At 41.7% G+C, this 21,197-nt stretch overlaps 1 protein-coding gene across 2 annotated transcripts in view; it reads right to left on the reverse strand.

The window, feature by feature from the left end:
* The window catches only part of LOC106651302, a 77,809-nt gene extending 75,210 nt beyond the window's left edge, over window positions 1–2,599 (reverse strand). For both annotated transcript variants that reach the window (XM_023462204.1, XM_023462203.1), the window contains exon 1: window positions 2,116–2,599. The gene's annotated coding sequence lies outside the window, so the exon portion shown is untranslated. The remainder of the gene's footprint in view (window positions 1–2,115) is intronic.
* Window positions 2,600–21,197: the final 18,598 nt, after the last annotated feature.

A 21,197-nucleotide genomic window follows, 5' to 3' on the forward strand; every position in this document is an offset into this window, starting at 1 on the left:
TATATATATCTCGCTGAGATCGTTATAGTCTTTAATTTCATAAGCTCGAAATACATCCAGGTTTCAGAAAAATCAATGGATAAATAACAAGGATGATTCTGGTTTTTTTCAATAGTCAGGCATTCATCATTTATCAGATGTGGAGACGCATCGTTTGTGCCGCATCATGTGATTCATTGAATATATTCAGTCATTTGAAGAGATCAACGGTGGTTCGGGATTCAAAAAAGAGAGAAGAGAGATATACATTTTTGATATTTAAAATGCAAATTAAAATCCATCGTTGCGCGAACGAGGCGCGACCCCGAGAGCTTGTTTTCTCATTTCAGCGAGAATATTATTGTGCCATTTTCCATTTTGAATGGTATGTATGGGCTCACGTGGATCAGCTCTCTCTCCCTCTCTTTCTCTCTCTCTCTCATTCCTATGACAAAATGCCAATCAGTTAAGCCATTGCACGAGCAGCACTCGAGCGAATCATCGAAATTGAAACATCATCGCGCGTACACACTTTGAATTATACGCTCTCAGAGCCATATTGGGATAATAACCTCACATGTTGCAAGTTCAATGCATTATACATGTAGGAGTGATCAAACCTGATGCGTGACCAAGTAAGGTTCTCGCGATGCTTCGGACGAGACCAAAAGTTTCCCACCCAAATATCCAATCGATACGCTAAAAGTGAAAACAAAAAATAGTTTGTCTATGAGTCTAGAAAGTTAAAAGCTTTTAGTTCGCGACCCGAAAGCTTTTTCCCCCTGTCAACGCATTAATATATAAATATTCTTTTTTTAAATTTTTTTCAAATAAATCTGAAACACATCTGAGCGAGTAAATGACAACATACTAGATCGGAAGCACGAGAACAATAAAGTTCATCAAAAAAGTATACATGGCACACGAACTCGAATGTACACACAGGCTGTTTGTATATAAACGATATGCTTGGGTCGTACAGCTATTGAGCTGATGCTTATTGACATTACCAATGAGTATAAATTTATATTGCATATCTCGTCGCTCAGCACATTCATCACGTTTTAGTATATTTCGTTCAAACAACATAAATTCCATTTTAACGCTCGAATCGGAATTTTCTCGATTCATCATTATTATTCTTGGTTTTTTTTCAAATATAATAATAATATAATACATTGCATCGCAGAAGAATTAACAAGGACAATACTCACTTATTGCTAGCATCTTGTCGTTAAACAACGACGATAAAACGCGCAAAAGCGCATAAAAAGCAAAATGACAATGATATAAAACATTGACTGTAGGGCAATTTCATGCGCTCGTATAACGTCATGCATTCATCATGCATAAATAAGATATCTTAGCATTCCCTCGTAAGGATTTAATCTCGGGGTAGTACGTAAAAAGTGCGCAACATCATCAAACGCGTCACTTTTTTTATTTCGAATACGATTACGGCAACGACTTTATTTCTCAAAGATTCCACGCGAGAGACACTAAAATACATCAAAACTATAACGTCCTCGCGAGCACGACACTTTTTTCAGCTTTAAGAGCGCGGAAACACTTTTTTTTATTGCCAAGAAACGTCCGTGTCCGCGACGACAATTGCATTATCGCACTTGCAAGCTTAGTCTCAATTAGTCGTCATGGCTACGAATTGAAAAATGAACGTACCTCGAGCTTTTTATCAATTAGAACATCAAAAGTTGGATCACCAAACGAAATAGAAAAAAAGTCACGAGTTCAGCATTGCAAAAATAAAAGAGAGGCAGAGAGAGAGAGAGAGAGAGAGAGAGAGAGAGAGAAAAAGACGCAGGCTTTGTCCATTCAACACCTTTGATTGATCGATCGTCGTTGCGGTAGAGTTCGTGTACATATACTATTATATCTAACCAAAAAATAAAAGCTCATAAATCATTTCACAATGCAATCCCAGCGTGTGCGAGCGATAAATTTTATCTCTTTCTCGCTTAAAAATAAAAGCAACTCAAGCTTTTCTTTCGTTCAGTTTAGCGATTCAACGTGCATGAAAAAATAGGCGCATAGTGATGCGGCATAAAGTGGTAAAAAAAAGAGCGAGCGGGAAGGAAGGAACATGCATAAGCGAGACACTTAAGAAAGAGTATTAACCTTCGATCGGAAGACGATCAAGCAACGGTAGTTGCAACTCCCTCGAGTCTCATCAAGTGCCAATGAAGAGGGGAAGAAACTTTGTTACCCATGTCCTGGCTATATACATGCTATTCCCTATATACACTTGCGTGTCTGACCAAACTCGTATGTTTCCACTGGGTTTTCTGCGCTATCCTACGCACACGGGACTTTGCGTACGTGTAAGGCTGCAAAGTTTCTTCGCTCTACTTGTCCACCGAGTATAAATTATATGATTACGCACTAACTCACAGCTTTTAATTCAATTTTCGGCCATTCGAATCCACTCACAATATCACTGAGTTAAAAACAAAATAAACGATGACAAAATAAAATCTACACTATTCGGCGAAAAACTGCTTACACCAAATAACACGTGTTTATTCTCATAGCTTTTTGGTAGCGAGGTTTTAGCATAACTCTATTTGCTCACGTGGCGATGAAATTATGAATAGAACCCACCTAACTGTAACACTGCGCAAAACGCACTGAATGACCGGCCCTTCCCGCGAACTCTGCAAAAGCTGCAGCGGTGACGCGCGCATGCATATACACAAGAGGAGAAGGGAGAGAGAGCGGAACGATTCGCGCGCGCATTCTCTGCTTCCCCTCTCTTTCTCTTCCTCTCTCTCTCTCTCTCTCTCTCTCTCTCTCTCTCTCTCTCTCTCTCTCTCTTTCATCCGCGTTGACGCAGAGGAGATTAAAAACGGAGATAGTTGCGAGGATTGACTTGTATTTGATAGAATGTGACGAACAGAAGAATACCATCTTACACTTGAACTATAATCATGAGTTGGATATTAAAAATGCTAAGCAAAATCAGTTCGATAAACAAAAATGTCTTAAAATTAGCTGAAAATCCTTAACTCAAATCGAAAAATGGAAAATCTTTGATTATTAATTAAAATTTTTTTAAGATCAAAACGCAAAGATGAAGTTTCTTCAAGTAGTTACATAAGACATTTGTATGATTACATATCCAAAATCTTTGAAATAACATAGAACGAAACTATGTGCTTCAGAGAGTGTTTGCTAAAGAAAAACGTAAGGTTGGGAACTACACGGCTCTACATATCATATATCTATAGAGTGGGGAAAAAGATCGAGCAGAGATATGGAATGATTAAAGTACACCGAGAGATTTAAAAAAAAGTGAATGGTCACGGAGCAAAAAGAAATATTCCTAGCAGGAGTTATAAATCAATACTGTGTGATATCGAAAATTCATTTATAGTAATAAGTCAACCGAAACTTGGACGCGATAAGCTAAAAATAATTTTGACTTCTTGACACTGCGAGAGAAGTGAAAATTTATTTAAAGATTCGATCACATTAATGAAAAATGACGTTTCAAAAAAATTCGAAATCGATCCGAAAAATCTGTGAACGACATATTTGCCGGAATCTTGAAAAATGTAATCGACCGAGAGAGATGAAGAGCTCGGGCTGACGCCTGAGAGAAAAAACATGAATACAGCGACAAGATTTTGGACTTGAACAAATGATATATATCATTTTGGTTTTTATATTATTTTATTGATTTAAAATACAATTATAGACCACCCGTAAGGTTGAATATTTTCAGCATAATTTCAGTGCGATGAAATTCGTCAAATGATAGGCTAAAAGCTAATACCGCTTTTAAAACTCAATATGATATTAATGCCAACGCAACGTGGCAGAGGCTGTTGTTATTTATTCACCTTCGAGGCTCATAAAAAAACAACAACGGCAGAGTTGCCTGCTCGTTGCCTGAAAAAATGTGGCAGAAAACAATTCGCCATCATATCCAAGAGCGGAGATATTTCTGCCGTTTTGCACCTAGTTTTCCCTCTTGTACGAGCGAGTATTTTCCCTCGCTTCTTCTCTCGCGTCTTAAGATAGGAAAGTTTCATCGCGCTCCGACGATTAGGGAACCGGCTGAGAATGATGCACTTTGTATAATACGCACGCATCATAATCGCCTCTTCTCGTGTTGGGCGCTCCAGCCTAATCTTCGAATGCTCCTCTGCGACGAAGGAGAAATGATTTGAAAGTTGAGAGTGTATTTGCTTCTGCGTCAAGTATACGTATGTTTGCTCTTTTCTCCACGAAAAATCCGTGAGTTTTTTCACACTCAGTCGTTTAACCACGAGACGCTAAGCTTGATTTTCTCTCTCTTTTTCTCTCTCTCTCTTTCGTTGCTCTTTTTCTCTACTCCATAAGTTGACCGAATAGTTTGTGTTGTGCTCGCTAACTTTTTCAATTATTGAAAAAACTATATGAAACATGACCGCCTGATACTGTATAATGAAAGCTTGGGCTTTCGAGTTCGAACTGCTATCATTTTTTTAGTACCGGACGAAACAAATTAAATCAATTTTTTATTCCATATGATTAGTTTTCAATTTCAGGAATATTGAAAACTGCTGTTTCAATTAATGAACAATCATTGTTTCGTTCTGATCTTGTATAGGTCGAATGAAGCGTTTTTTTTTAATAATAAGCTTACCAAAAATTGATCTTCAATAAAATAATTTAAATTTCAAACGAGTTCAGAATACAATTAATATTTTTTAGCCGAAATGATAAGATCAAGTATAAATTTCAACGTTACGATTTTATTTTTACTTGAATGCAACACTCAAGTTGATGGATTTCGAAATGTCGCAGTGGATTTTCAACAAAAAAAAACCTCTGCAAGTAATCTGTAACGAGTACACGCAGCGTGTCCCGAGACGAAATGTAAAACACGTTTTCGGTTTTGTAAAGTATTTGAATGTCTTTTCATCAATATTTCCCATTTGGTTTTGTTATCTTGATGATATTCCAGTGGATTCTGAATAAAATTGCGTCCACTAGTAGTCGGGAGAATTTCATTTAGTCGTTGCAGTTGCAGCTCTTGGGGGTCTCTGGTGTGCGTGGTAACTGAGCGTTGTTCGCTTATCTCATCTCGCTTAATGAAGTAAGTGACTCTCTTGAAGGGGACTCGAACGTCAAAATCTCTCGGAAAAGCATGAATTGTCCTCGCTACCAAAGGAAAAATGTTAAAGACGATAGTGAATTCACGCAGCGGGTTAATTTATTAAAAACCTCGTGAAAATATCGCGCGATAAAAGCTGAACAAAGCACGAGACTTTCTTCGGACACGCACATTCTCCGCATGTTTTCGGATTAAATAACGATTGCTCGTCAATGTGGTGGAGGCAGAGTAGGAAAGGAGGGAGGTCGAAGCCTGGTAAAATTAATTACTTTCACATTTCGATGCGCTCGCGCCAGAGGCTGCACACATAAAGTCGGTGTCTTTTTTGCGAGTCGAAAGCTGCTGGCGGGCGCGCAGTGGCGATAAACAAGGAGCGCTTTGCCATTTTACGTGCGGAATATTTGGTTAGCTCGAGGTGCAGTGCACACGTGCGCGCACAGCACAGTCTAGGTAACATGTAGCTCGGCTAAGTGTATGCAGCGACAATGGGGCCGAGACAAGGCGCAACTGCCAAGGCTCTGTGTATAAATTTGTACATTGTTGTACACATGTACACATTCGCACTTTGTTATCAAGAGCTCGGGCTATAGTCGTCGACTAGGACGACGAGGACGACGACGACTTGCTGCTTCTGCTCTATAGTAACTATTCCAATTAACGGAGGATTACGCGTGTGCAGCGAGCGGCGACACAGCGAGTCGAGCCCGCGTCCCCCGGCCTTACAGGACCAGCTGCACACTGCCGCTCTTTGTTGATTGTCCGCGCGATGCTCTCTTTCTCTGTGTATATTTTCAGCTCTCGTGCGGCTATATATCCGTCATTGTACGAATGCATGCATAAAAAGCAGCTCCTTCGGGCTCGGCTCTTGTATACGCGTTTTTTTGCCTGCTTCTTCTCCTCCTTCTTCTTCTTCGTTTTTTGCCTCTTTCAAATCTCACGGAGTAACGCCCGGTCGAGAGCAATCTCGCGCACGAGCTTTAATCCATCAAAGAGCATTACTAGGCGCGGGGGAGAGGCAAGGGGCTAAAAGCCTTCATACGTGCGCTCTGCAGAAATCACTCGAATTTGATCAAGGTTCTCGGTTGAGCGCGAGGCTGCTCTCTCGCTCTATGGCTGCTGACGCCTGTGTATATGTGTGTTGATGCAGAGGGACAGACAAGGCCACCCCCTGCAGCTCGCTGCAGCGAATCGATCCAAGTGCAGCAGCTTATCCGCCGAATGAATACAGCGCCAATTAGAATCAATCATTCCGATAAGAGAGCATCGAGGAAACGTCGCCGCGATCCGGCCGTTGGATGCGGAGAGGCCGCCGCTCAGGCGAGGGCCAGCAGAGGAGGCCCTGGTCAAGAAATCGGATATATATTCCGACGCATCTGACGGATTGCCGTTAGTACTCGTATTGTGTGATTGATGGTTATTGCGAGGATTTATATATACGCCGGGAGATGCTTGTCTGGCGGGTGGATTTTTATGTGTGCCCGGCCGCTAGTTAAATCGCCTAGGCTCTGCAAGCAGGATTACGCTTTTTACGATCGATCGATTCGAGCGCGTGTACTTGAAAATTTGCAGCCTGTAAAGCCGAAAACAGCGGCGCGAGAAGAGAGATAGAGAGAGAGAGAGAGAGAATCTATTGGATTTATTTTCTCGTTTCGCGGCTGCGGCAACAAGAGCTGGAAAATTCAATAATATTCCTAGCGAAGGAAGAACATCTCCGTGGGACCATATTCGGGGCGAAATTTTTACTTGGCTCCCGGACGGAAATCGCGTCCCTTGCGGTGCGCTGCTGCTGCAGAGAATCCCCGACTCAGATATCTCCGACGATTTGCGCGAAATCCGCTTTACCTATATATATATACGCGCGCCGATGCATGGAGCTACTACGTACGGGATATTTTCGTGCAGTCGTATTTTCGGGGAGGGAGGGAAGGATAAAAAAATAAAGCGCGGCACACAAGTGACGGAGCAGCACCACCAATGCAACCGCGCGTCGTCGAGTATCTTTTTCACGCGGATTTTCTATGCGCGCTTTGTCCGGTTTTGACAATTTAGAACGATCCGTTGTCTTTGTTATTTCTATTCTACCGGGCTCGGCGTGTGCGCGACTGCTACGTATTATTTGCGATTCCATTGTATTGGAAACTTGAACTATAAATTTACTTTCTCCGGCTCTCGTACATAAATAATAACGATATTTTTGAAAGGACAAGTCGAACCTTCGTCGGCTACATTATATCCGAGCGGCCGTTGTCAAACTCTACACGTCAGGATGGTCTTTTGAAATATTAATTTATATTTGTACACCAAGTAAGAGAGAGAGGGAGAAAGAAACTAAGAAAAAAAGGCGGAAATCGCGAAATAATAAATAACTGCTTTCTTTCTCTTTCTATCTCCCTCAGCTGTGCACTTATAAGAAAGAAATAATCTTTATATCTAAGAATGCGCGCTCTGCCAAGCTTACGCTTGACTGTAAATATGAAATACACATACACACAGTTATATATACATATATATTGGGAAGGGAGATGGAAGAGAGTTAACAGGGAATACGGAGCCAAGCCTGTGTATGTATGCATCCCGAGGCATAATACAGTTTCCATGTAAATTCCTGAACTTTAACTCAATTTTTTCAACTTTGCTGCTGCTGCTGCTGCTAGCAGCATGGCTTCGACTACTGCTGCTTCTGCTGTACTGTCTTGTAAAACTTTTTTCCGACTCGTTTGTTGAGTTTTTTTTTCTCTTGACCCTCTCCCTCTCTCTTTTCTCTCCCGAGCGATTCTTAGACTCCATACGTACACAAACGCGAATAATATTCAAAACGAGCTAAATTATATATGCGCGCGTTACTTAAGAAAATTACATGCACTCGCGCTACTGTTTCAGCAGCTATTTTGTGCCCGACCGGCCAAGACCCATCCCCTCTGCTTTTTATATCAGCAGCAAACTGCATCTCGGAGGCATGGAAAATTCCTCGGTGTTTCATTCTTAATTCCATACGCCTATATCCTTGGGCGTATATAACAATCTCAGCTTTAGCAGATTTAAGACTTTCCGAGCAAATCCATCGACGCGAAGGCGACGACGTACCTACACATGTGCTCTATGGGCAAAAGTGCAAACGTATGTATGTACGTAGATGTGCAGCGCGTAATCCTGGCAGACTTCTGTACCTGTGTCAAGGAGAGAGATGTACAAGAGCCGAAGCGAGCCATCGATTATAGCCCGGGAAAATCTCGCCACGGCCGCGCAGCGGATGTAGCAAGCGATATAAATCCATCTATGAATTCGCGTGCGTGACCGCGAGCGAGTGTGTGCATGTGTACAGATGTGGGTTATATGTACCGTGGAGAGAAAAAAAGCAATGAGAAATCTGTAATCGATAGTCGATAGTTTTTTTTCCTCGCTCGAATCTCCTTCGCACATGCTCAGCCGGCACATAGAGAGGGGCGCAGCACACTTGCAAAGCTCGTCGTTAGTGGTGAGATCAATTTTTTCAGAAAGAGATGGATGCAATGTATGTATTCTCGCTACTTCTCGGCACTACTTAGGGGTATAAAAAAAAAGCTCCGACCGAGAGTGTGCTTTAGAGCGCTATATGTACGAGACTAACAAGCGCGTCAACCACCTTTGCTACTTCTCCCCCAAAGCTTGACTTTTTCATACCCGCTTGTTGGCACAGACAGATTTGTTTGTTGTGCGCCGTAGGGACGCCCAGCTAGTGAGTAAGTTTGTGTGTAGGTGTGTGTGTGTGTGTGTGTGTGTGTGGGTGTTGCTACACTTTTTTTTTAGGTGAGAAGTTTCTCTCTTCCACCCTCTCTCTCTCTGCTGTCTTGGTCTTTGCAAGTGTGTTTGGATTAATTGGTGCATATACTCAAGATTTGTACATGACATTTCAATTATTGAAAGAAGAAAATAAATGTAATCCCAACAAATTAACGAAGCTTATAATAAAGTCAAAACACGAAGAAAACTCGAAAGCGTAAATATAAATTTAGGTCAGTGTATATTTGCTTTCACCGCGGAGACTTTCATTAAATTTTCTCTCTTCTTTCAAGGTATAATATTTAAGCCAAAAAGCAAAGCTGCAGTCACGCACTCTGATATCTATACGAGGTCATACACGGACACATACACTCAACATTACGGCGAGAGACGCAAATATTGAGTTTGTCTCCGTCGTGTTTACTTAAATGTGCACGAGTATATGCGTTTCGCGCAAAAGTCTAGGGGTAATCATTCCATATTAGTCGACAAATAACTTATACACAATCCAAGGAAGTAATACATACCGAACGGGGCAGAGGGAGACGGGGGGCTCTAGGCTGATTCAATTTTCATCCTCTCACGGAAAGCAAGTTATAGAATCAATTCATGGCTATTCGGCGGAAAACAAACTCGAGTTTTCGCGTATACGTTCGCCACTTGTAGCCTGCCGCTCGGCTATTCTCGAGCGACCTAATTATGACCATTAATTGTGTTCAACAATAACACTGCGATGCTTTCAGGCTTACTTAGACTACATTTTGCATATTTGCACTCGTTTGTGCAAATGATGAGCTTTGAATGAAATGATGTCGAAGATCAACAAATATGGTCAAGTTTTCAAATTTTTGAAATTTGCTTCATTTGCGAGTGAAAATATGGGAATATTGGCGAGCAATTTTGCAATGGGTCTTTATCAGGGTAATGAAATTTGACGAATAAAAGCAAAAATCAGAATCTCAGTCATAATTAAAATGAAAAATTCAACTCGTTAAATAAACTGAAAAGTTTTAGATTGAAAAGCGGTCATGAGATTTATTCCCACGAGTTGGAGGTTTTTGAACGCAATCGCAATATACCCTACGAGTAGCTTTTACGAGATAAATTAGTTGGACTTGGAAATATGTATTCTAAGTAGTTTGGCGAGACGAAATAAAAAACATTTACGGCGCAAGATGCAATCTTATTGGCTATTCAGGTTCTCGTGCAAGTCTCGAGCTTTCGAACCATTTATCTTTGACATACTTTTTCAGGCGGGGCGTGACGGCTCCGGTAGAATTTTGGTTTTCCTCTCTAAATCAGTCGGGGGGCGGGTGCAAATGATTATTGCCCCTAAACTAATGAAAATTGAGTTTCATCATTCTCACTCGACGTATTATACCCTTATAGTGCGTTTGGAGGACGGCGGTACCTACCTACGTGGCACAGCTCATTTCTCTCTCTTTCTCTTCGGTGGCCATCCGCAGTAATGCTTACCAACAGGTACCGCGAACGCATTCACACCTGTCCTCTCGTAAGCAAGTTGCGAGCCGAGAGAAAATAAGCCTGCACTCAGACACGCACCCCATGGGAGAGCACAATGAACTTTTCCCGCATAACATTATCCCAAAACTAAATTATAACTTGGTACACATAGAGTCGAGTACAATGCACAGATACAGCGGAGATATGGAGCAAAGCTTGAATTTACTTTATTATATAGTGCATAGCTCATTATGATCCAACTCTTCTCACTCGCGCTATGCTGCTACACGCGCGTAGGCAGCCTCGTCCTATTGTTTCTGCTTGCTTGTGTGTACACACTTGCTGCGCGCAGGGCGCGTGTGTAAATATGTTTATTAAAGGCAAAATTATCATATCATATGCACGCACGCGCATACAAACACGCGCATTACACGTAGCCAAGTTCTGAGCAACGGCGCGCGAATTGATACTCGGCGCATAGGCAGGGGAGCCGCCGTCGACCCCGCCGCGTATACGCGAATTACGCAAGAGACGATGTTTCCTCTACCTATGAGCTAAACAACAAAGAGAAAGACAGGAATAACTGGAGCCTAGTTTGCCTGCGTTGTGCGCGGGGGTCTTCTTCTTGGATACGTAATTTTCACTTTGCGCTTCATATACTTCGAAACAACGGAATTACCAGTTTCGCCCTCCGTACGTGTCGTTATACTGAAGCTCCTAGGCAAGCGCCAAGGATGATTTACCCGTGTAAAGATGAGATTCTCGCGCTGCGCCGTTGTCGATGCCTTTACGTCATTGCCCTACTCGTAAACAAACTATTTTGTATAAAGTTCGTAGTGGCAGATTGCATCGATCGATCGACGCAACTGTGCTTCGAGCGATATAATTTCGACTACGCATAGTCGCGAGTAGCACTAAAGTCAAAAAGTATATACGTCGAGTTCGTTAAAACAGCTGAATCATTCGAAGAGAGTAATTTTCTATCGCTGCCGATGCTCACGAGTGCAACGTGCTTCAAGACACTCGTCGTGACTAAAAGCTTTTGCGAGAAAAAAAAGCAGCAGCAGCACATTCAGGAATTTCGTTTCTTTTTCCTTGTATTGTTTTGTGCCCGCCGGAAATGTCATACGTATTTAAGAGTTTTTGCTCTTTTTAATGTTTAAATTCCTCAAGGAGAGTTAGAGACACTCTTAAAAATTTTCTTGAAAAATAAAATCACCCGTTTTACGAAAACTGGATGCTGTAAGCGAGACATACGTACACACATATACATCACACGCACACACTCACACATACTCGGAGTAATAAGTGACCTCATGAAATTCTCAAAGTATTCCTGGAGGGTTATACATCGTCGTTACCACTTAAATTAAACTACACGACTCGTGACTGGAAAGCTCAAAAAGCCATCTAGCACGTGTCTCCTTATTTCACCCTCTTCTATACATGTATATATGGGTATGGGTGTTCGGCGCACTGTTCCTTCCAGCAGCAGTCAAGCCACCTCCCTTAGACGTAGAGGACACAATTAATTAATTAAATTTCTGCCAGTTATTGGCAAGTTAACAGACGAATTGCTTCGATTCAGCTGGCACTGGATTGCTATTGATTTCACCCGCTCATTATTAGGGTATGAAATTCTCAGGCTGAAACACAGACGTTAATATTTTCAATTTTGAATTTGCTAACATATTAACTAGCGCGTGTTGAAAAACGAAACATTTTTTTCGCAAAACAAACAATTTATAAGCTTTGGCTTTTAGTGGAGCGATTTTTCACGAGGCTCTAAGGCCACACGCGCAGCAGCGGATTAGCCGGTCTTGATTAATGCTGCATCGAATGCGCGGGCTTTTATTAAAAAAAATCGCGTGGAAGTTGGCCGAGTCGATGTTTATCAACGACAGTAAGCGCGCAGGAGTATATATTCAACGGCGAATAAAAAAGCCCCGAGTTATAAAGATGATATTTTATTATTTTTCGCGCAGCCACGGTATAAAGTAGCCTCTCGGACTTTTCGCATCAATCCACCGTCGCGTGCAGCTCCTCGGCGAGCCAAAGCAGTGTAAATATTTATCATCGTTGAGATGCAAAAGGCTTGTTTCATCGCTTTTCCTTTTCGCAGTGCGTTACGAGATTATCATAATAATAAGCGGCTCTGCTTGACGATATTTTTATCCCCCTTTCGAGCGGCTCTATATATAACCGGACACGCGACATCGCACGCCCGACGGCGAGCCTGATAGGTATTCGCATGTATACAAATTGCATGACATTGCTCATTGAGAAAAGAAAAATATCCGACAATTAAAAGTGTCGCGCGCTCTAATACGTATCTGCATAGACAAGCTCGAAGCCATGAAGCTCTAGGGCTCGACGAGGGAGAAAAAAAAGGTAAAATAAGCATGGCGAAAGATAAAAATACACTAATACGCTCCTTCTGGGACGTGTATAAATTACGAGGCTGGGGTGTAACAAAGGGGAAAGGGTGGCGGCAGGCAGAGATGCTCTCTACAAGCTCGCCCAGCTACTAAGTAAGAAATGCAATTTGCGCCCAAGTTTTCACGATGAAAAAGCATTACGAGCGTTGCGCTCTGGTCCCTATCCCCCTTCCCCCTGCTGCAGGTAAGGCTCTTTATAAAAAGTGAGTGAGAGAGAGAGAGAGAGAAAACGAGTGTATATATACACAAACCTAGTTGATGAAAAAAAGAAGACAAGGAAGATACAGAAGGTTAGAGCCGCGTCGCTGCGGCTGTAGCTTATATTCCTCTTTCAGCTCTGCCTTTGGGCGTTTCGCGTGTATATACGTGTATGCGGTGAGACTCCCTCGACGCTGCTTTCGGCATGTTAAAATACGTCTGCTACCTACATTCTAGCGGTGTGTATGTTTGTGTCTTTGTGTGTGTGGGTATGCGTGTGCTCCTGTGTGCGCGTGTTTGTGCCTATGTCACGTATAATTGCGTTGAAATTTTCCTGTGTATCGCTCGCAGACACTGTTTATGCGAGACTTACTTTTTTTATTTATATTATTCCGTACGCGTGCGCGCGAGTACTTACGAATGATTAAATGACTTTTTTCATTCGTTTTCATAAACTTATATACAAGGAGCAAGACAGAGAATGCGAGGTAAAGCATTAGAAGACATTACTTTTGGAAAACTTAACTTTTCGAGAAAGAAATTTCGCCATATTAACGACGTCGCTTCAAAAAACTCGCCGCTTCAGTTTTATTTCCTCGTACTTTTAATTTTAAACCAAAACTTTTCCAATAAGTAGCTTGTTTCGATTTTTTGCTTAATTAAATGTTGCTCTCAAGTGTACAAGAGGCATTTAAACTACAATACAGGCGTTTTAAAGAACTAATGAACTTATCCGCTAATTTTATCGCTATTGGCAAAATGTTTAATTAATTGAATGGAGAAAAATCAATCGTTTTCAATGAGACAATTTTATTGCAACGTTACTCGTAAAATTAAGTGGCTATAACAAACTCGTTTAATGTAATCAACTTACCTGAGCATTGCGCGGCAAGCACCTTTGTTTCGTCCGATTAAGCTCTCAACTTGCCTTTTCTCTCACTCTGCCTTTGTTTTTATTTTTCCAGCTTAAAAAAAACAAAATTACGCAACCACGATAACGATAAAGGCTAGCAAAGTGACCACACGTATCAGCCTGAGCATGTGTACATGCGATGCGTGTGTGTGTGAGAGTATGTGTGTTTGCATGTGTGAGCGGGGGTGCGAGGCTGTGCCAGCTGCAAAATCGAGAACGCGATAAGCGACGCTCACGTTATAACGGGAAACTGCAGGCTTAGGGCCAAAAAAAGAAGCTCAAATACGCGTTCGTGTGTGTATATAGTGACTCTTTCGTCGTGGTTTCTAATTTATTGGATAAAAATTCCAAAGTCAAGATGGATTAATAAAGTTTCGTTTTCCACAAGATTTCAAGACTATCTCATGGAGATTCTCGCGCTCGTGTTCATGAGTGTGTATTTTTTTTTTTCGTTTGTCCTTCTTAGCTGGTTCCTCGTTCTTGGCTCGGAACTTTAAAATTCCCTTCCTCTTTTTTTGTACGTTCATAGCCGTGATTTTATTATCTCTTCACAGAGAGATTTAAGAGTTTTTTGCAGCGCCGTTTCTGGAAATGAAAACGAGTGTTTGGATTGGACCTCAAGATACTTGAGTACTGCTCATTAAAGTTTTTTTTACTCCAAGCGAATTATTTGCTCTGCAGTGCTTACCTTCCTACAAAAAGTCTTCTTAAACATGGCAGCTTGAAAATTTCTCGGAGCACAGCGTCGGCAGGTCGTGCATCAAAAGTGTGTCTCGATCGAGAGGCACCCCCCGTGAGCAATGAGCAAAAGACACGCTAATGTGATATACTACTGTAGGTCACTCGCTCCAGTACGCAAGTATATCGGCTTCATCGTTGCTCGCTCACATTTCAATTTCACTCCATTAGTGTGTACACGGAAGATTCACCGGAAGGATTACATTTACAAGACGGGAAAATTCTGCGTCGGCAAAGGAACGTGGATAATTTTCAATAAAAATATAGCCCAGTGTAAACTATGGTAGGAAAAAATTGTTTACGAATTATAACAGCGTTATAATTTTGAAAGGCTCGCGGAAATGAAATTCATTTTGTTAAATAAATAAAAAGGAAAAAAACACGAAAGGATAAGAGAAGCCGAAGAAAAAGAAAAACTAATGTGCAGTCGAACGTCTGTAATATATAGAGCTTTTATACGTTCAGCCAGCTGCTTGGGGTATGGGATCATCGAGGCGAAACGCGCCCGCGTATATATCTCCCTATATATTTATATATATATAGCGGAAATCTGCAAGATATCTTGCTGTGTGTTGAAGCTTTTACGCTTGAATAAACGCAAATCGTAAAAAACACCTCTTTTGTCAGATGGGTATGGAACAAAAAAAAAAAAAAAAAGAACGAAGAAGAAGCAAAGAAAAAACCGCGCGCGTACGCGAGCGCATGATGTATGTTTTTGAAATCGCAAGGGCACGGCTGGTCAAACTCAGCTCGAGACGCTGAAAATCCGTGGCGTTTAAAAATGCAGCTTCGAACGTGTCAACGAGGCGATAATTAGTTTTTCGAAGCCACCGAGCAACAACGCGCGTCAAGCCTGCGGCCATATACACAGCCCAGTGACTCGCTTCTGCTCTCTGGGAATAATTAACGCTCGACGCAAGACCTTACGGCAGCAACGCAGTGCTGCGCTCCTGCAGCCACATACGGCCTGCCTGCGCTTTAAAGCACAAGCCGCGCGCTGCGTACGAGCACGGCGTACTACGACACGGGAAACGCCTGCTGACAGATTGGAAATTGAATGGCTTAATCGGCCAAACGGCGGCGTCGGCGGCGAGCGAAAAGTTGCGCGAAAAATGGCTAATTAATGGCCTCGCGCGACCAATTTGCATGATATAGCCAATCAGGAACTTGATAATCGCGCAATTTTCGAGGGCGTCTTTTTCACGTCCTCTCACACAACTTGAATAACGGAAAATGATTCTCTCGATTTCCGACTCTTATTCTTGCCTGCGCGCACTTCTTTCTTAACTGCAAGTTCCACTTTCTTTTCATTCGTTTTTTTCCTTTCAAGCCAGCTCTCATTCTTATATACTCGTCGCGTACCATCCCCGTAGATCATTTTTAGTCGTCCTCGGCTCTATGTCTCTGTCTCTCTTTCTCTTTCTTGCGCTCTCTTTCTCTTTTAGCGATAATGTGGGTAAAAAGTTCAACCACCTGGCACGAGTCCTCTGTTTTTTTTTCTGACGCTTGCGCGCGGCGCATAACTCTCCGCGCCACGACCTCTTCCTAATCGTCTGGATTACATATACAAGAGCGGAGCGAGGCCCTTTTGGGGGGCAGATTACCACCTCGAGAAGACTTTCTTTCCTCGAGGCGCGGCTAATTCTCCAGGAAATGCAAAATCTCAAGGGCTCTCTCGACGAATCCTTTTTTTGTCTCGGCAGCGAGAGCTGTTTGGCTTGCCTTTTACTGCGCGACTCTCTGATGCTAACTCGCAAGATTTACCTCTTGTGTCAGTGCGAGCGAGTGTGCGTGCGAGCCAGGAAGGAAGATTGCGCCGCTATATAGGATGATGAGGATTTGCGGAAAGCGAGTTGGAATTTTAAGTATCTCCAATGTTGCCGCTTAAGTGCGCTATAATTATCCTTGGCACTTTGAAGAGCGATCATTTTTTTTCCGGACCAGCACTCATAATAACAAGATTCAATCAAATTATAATCCCGATGATATTTGAATTTCATCAAATAGCCACCGATTGCTCCGAGCGAACAAGTTTGCAATATGCACTTGATTAAACTCACTGTCTAAACGGAAATTTATGCGTCATTATATATGAGCTACGCACGCGAAAATCCATTTAGCTATTAATTGAGTAAATACACCGCAGCTGAACAATCTATTAATCAGGCGAGAAAAAAAACCATTTCATTCCGGGCGGTTTTATGTACCTTTTTTCAATCTCAAGCTGATAAGAAAAGTCAGAACGTTTTTCGTTCTCTCGTGCGGGTATAAAACCTGCTTTTCATTCAATCGAATTAATGGTAAAATCTCCGCAGAAGAACTATTAGAACGACGTTAATCTCTTATTTAGCTTTCATTATCGATCGCCGTCTTCCTATTTTTATGACATTTACCCAACTTTTTCCTTTACCTTTCGTGCAACAACGAGCATGGAAAAAGTATAAAGACCCGCTAAAAATAGCCACAAAAATATTATTGACTACTGCGGAGTACAATGCGAAATTTTTACTTATTAACGCATGTGCGAGCCTACTAGCTCTGCGGGCTATAAAAAGTAAGGCACGAATTTCTTTTCTCAGTACATTGTTATAATTGCAAAAGTTTACTCTTACGGTTTTCATTCAAAAGCAAAAACAAACGCGAGTGTACATATTCCAACGAATTACAAAGCTTTTTAGTGGAATCCGAGTGGGTTTTTTTTGGAAAAAAGCTCTCAAAACATTTTGAGAATTTGAGAATGGAATTTTACGCGTAAGCGAGCTGAAAGAGGAAAAAACTTTTTACTAGCCTCCGATCGATTCCCGCTCAAGTTCAATCGTATTGGAACATTTTATAGAAACTGCACTGTTACAACTCGCCGAGCATATCATAGGCTTCATCCAATACATTAAGCTAATACAGAGAGAGAGAGAGAAAGAGAGAGAGAGAGAGAGAGAGAGAGAGAGAGAGAGAGAGAGAATCGGAGAGATAAAATTATTACGGGGGTTGCGGATAATAATATAAGTGGCTGCTTAACTCGGGATATATTTGAGCTTGAAATGTGATTTGAAAAATGCTTGTGCGCTTCTCGCTGCCAGTGAATAGTCCAAGTATTCAAAAGTGATTCAAGTCCTACATAGCCACGTTTAAATTCAGCATATTCATTACCGATTAGTGTATGAGTCTGTTTTGCTCGTCTAGTTCGATACTCGACTCTTTTTTATTGCTTGATGTGTTGAGTCGATTCTACAAAGTAGCCTATTTCTCAAGTACACTCATAAATGCGTTAACGATTGCTGAAATATAGAGATTTCGCGAAGAATTTTTCGAAGCTTTCACTTTTAGACCCAACTTATTTTTCATGCTTGGGGAGAAATTGATCAATAAAATCTATAATAATGCGATAATATAATAATCTAATAATTTTCTCCTTTTATTCTCTCTCTTAAAAAAGTGATGGGCTGATCTTGTCATCGAAATAAACATGCTGTGGGTGGTCGTTGAAATTTGTACGGTGGCGCGATCGACTACCTACATCGAATGGGAGTTTTACAATTGACAGCCTTTTAGTCGCGCGCAGTGGGCTCCTAAACAGTTTGTTTGCACGAAGCTTACTAAATGTTTTTTTATTAGTCAAATAAAAAGTAATTATGATAATTTTGAGAAGACATATTTTGGTAGAGGTGAATTTTATCTTTAATAGTATAAATTATTTACTCGGTCGCAAATTGTCTCGAGATTACAACCACATTAAAGGTATATTTTATCGTGATATTTCTTCCCATGCATGTATAAAACGAAAAATAGCACATTCAAACATTTCAAAAAATTAATTCATACTTATGAAATAAAAAATTGTTGGTAGTATAATTACGATTATTTTTTCTCATCCTTCGGCAAAGATTTTCCCTACCGAAGGTAATAAAAGGCGCGATACTTATCACGATAACATAATATTATCAACAATGGGAACATTGTAAGAGTTTCTCCAATTATCAAAATATATCTGTCAAAAATAGACGAGTACTTACCTGCACCCGGTCCTTTGACTTTTTTACCCTTCGCGATAACTATTACCGGCTGAGAGACTCCAACGCTGGTAAAGGTAAACGTTGTACTTAGCTACTAAGTTCTCGACCTCCACATCGGACTCTAGTTTAACGATAGGAAATGTAGAAAATCAAGCTATTAGCGCATGATCACCTTAGGAAAACTCTAAAATTTATTGATCATAACGTAATAATTTCACACTGAGTCAACCTCAAAAGTCCTCACCTCGCCTTAATGTATTCAATTGTTTTCTTTATACAAGCTTTGTTTCAAACAAAATAATACACGTTTTATTTTTTAGAACTGAACGTGAAATTTGACTAAAATAATTCAAGATTATGTTGATAACAAGTGACGTCAACTACACGTGTAGCAAGGTGATTTTTGAGTAGATAGAAAAGTTTTGGCAACCTAACAATAATAATAATAATCATCATAATAATAATAACACTATTTCTCTCTCGTGAAATCTTGAAAAGTACCCGAGGCTGTTTTAGAAGACACTTTGACTTTAATTATGCATATAGATATATGCGCGTGTATTACAGCGAAGCGAGTTTCAAGTCGAGCGTAAGCATAAGATTTGAATAAGCACAGGCAAAAAAGAGACGGCAGCAGCAGCAGCAGCAGCCACAGATATAATAGCGAAAATGAGTTTTCCACAGCCAAGAGCATGATACCAATCGCTTATGTTGCGCCTTTATAATTGCTGTTGTTTTGCCTTGTTGCCTCTAGCTATATACTCTTTCGGCGATTTAACTTTGGTACGTTCTCTCTCTCTCTTTCAGAATTAAGTTTCGCATAGAAAGGGGTGCTGCTGGGAACGCGCAAGCCTGGCCGGCAAGAGAGATTGATTGAAATAAAATTTATTCCGCCTAGGTGTAAACACCGTAAGGCGCATTGGCTTGTACAAATTATTATAATAATAATAATTACATATACATTTTTCGTCATTACTGTAGTATACAAGAATATTGGAGCATAAACATAGCATGAATTATACATTCATTATAAAATTAGAGTTTACAAAGTTTAGTTGATCTATAAAAGACGTATCATTAGAAGTGGCTGTTCTCTCTATGTGTCGAGATGGAAGCGTGCTAATGAGTGCTGGGGAAATGAACTGCTGGGAAATGAAATGCTAGGGAAGGGTCGATAAGCTATGTGAGTAGAGTAAAAAGAGGAAAAAGAATTGAGTATGAGTGAGGCTGAGAAAAAGGATTTGGTTGCTGTTATAATTCGAGAAAGGTTGTGTAGTTAGAGTGAGCTTCGAGGGATGAACATGTTTTTGAGCAAAGTTGTGATGTTGATGAGGATGGTAGAAGAGGGATGATTTCAAGACAGTTAGAGAGAAAGCAGGTCCTCAAGACACAGAGGCAGTAGCATTCGGCCTGAGGTTCGCTGATGAGTTGGAAGCCGTTGTAGAAGAAAGCAGTGAGTTGAATCGCATCAGGTCAGCTTCTGAACTAATTGCAGTGAGTTGAGCATCTCGTGAACGACGCATGTATATGCGCATATCACGGATCACGGGATTCGGGATACGCTTCTCCTTCCTAATGGCCCAACATTTCTGGAGAAGTCGGTACTGCGCAGATGGAAGTAGTGGTGACAAGTTGAGGTGGCTGGAAGTACTCTCGTGTAGTGCAAAGATGTTTGATGCCCTCATACTCCGGAGACTTGGTGCAGCAGCGAGAAAAGTCTCGCGCGCTATCGCCGACGCAAGGCGGATGACCATTGCTTTCTCACCACGGGCATTTGGGCTCACTCCAGCGGTAGTCGAGGCAGATGAGGCGTGTGATGGATCTGCTCGTCCAGCAGTCCACGGGCGCACAGAGATTACGTGAGGGGTGAGGCGTTCAAGCTGCAGTGCTTTGAGTATGCTCTCAGCGGTGGTTATGTCGGCAGAAACAGGCGCAGGAATCCCAGTCACACGGACCTCACACGAGTCGACTGTAGGTGTTGAACAAGTGGGTGGCACATCTGCGTCGCGTGCAGTAGAACCGAGTACTGTCATCCTCTCTTTTAGCTCGGACAGCATTTCGCTGCTCTCGTTTTGTCGTTGAGTAAGCTCTTTCAGTTCACTGGACACTCGCTCGTCCAACTGTGCAACAGTGCGAGCATTTTTCAATATAGCGGCCTTGTGCTCGAGCTGAGTCTGCGTGAATTGGTCCAGCCTCACGTTAATCTCAGCTAAACGGGCCTCCATTTTATCAAAACCGGCATGCATACTAGCAACGAATTCCGTAAGCCAAGCCGGTGGAGTGTTGTCTTTATGTGGAGCCATACTTTGATCTGCTGTTGCAGTCGTAAGGCAGATAGAACACGCAGTAGGCTCACTCGCACACACTAGGACACTGCACACACGTTAATTCGCCAATGATATTCGGCGTCAAAGAGCACTGGTAGTTGATCAATCAGTTTGGCTCCTTCTTTCCCCTGAACTTCGGCTCAGTGCGCAGGCAAGCAAGAGATGGCGCGGCTCCGTGCGCAGAAAGTGAGAGAATGGCACCGTTTTGCGCTTCTTGGCCGGGCCGGACAATGATGAGACGAAAAAGATGGT

The sequence above is a fragment of the Trichogramma pretiosum genome, unplaced genomic scaffold (genome assembly GCF_000599845.2).
Source record: "Trichogramma pretiosum strain Unisexual culture from Peru unplaced genomic scaffold, Tpre_2.0 scaffold9, whole genome shotgun sequence".
Classification (NCBI taxonomy): Eukaryota; Metazoa; Arthropoda; class Insecta; order Hymenoptera; family Trichogrammatidae; genus Trichogramma; species Trichogramma pretiosum.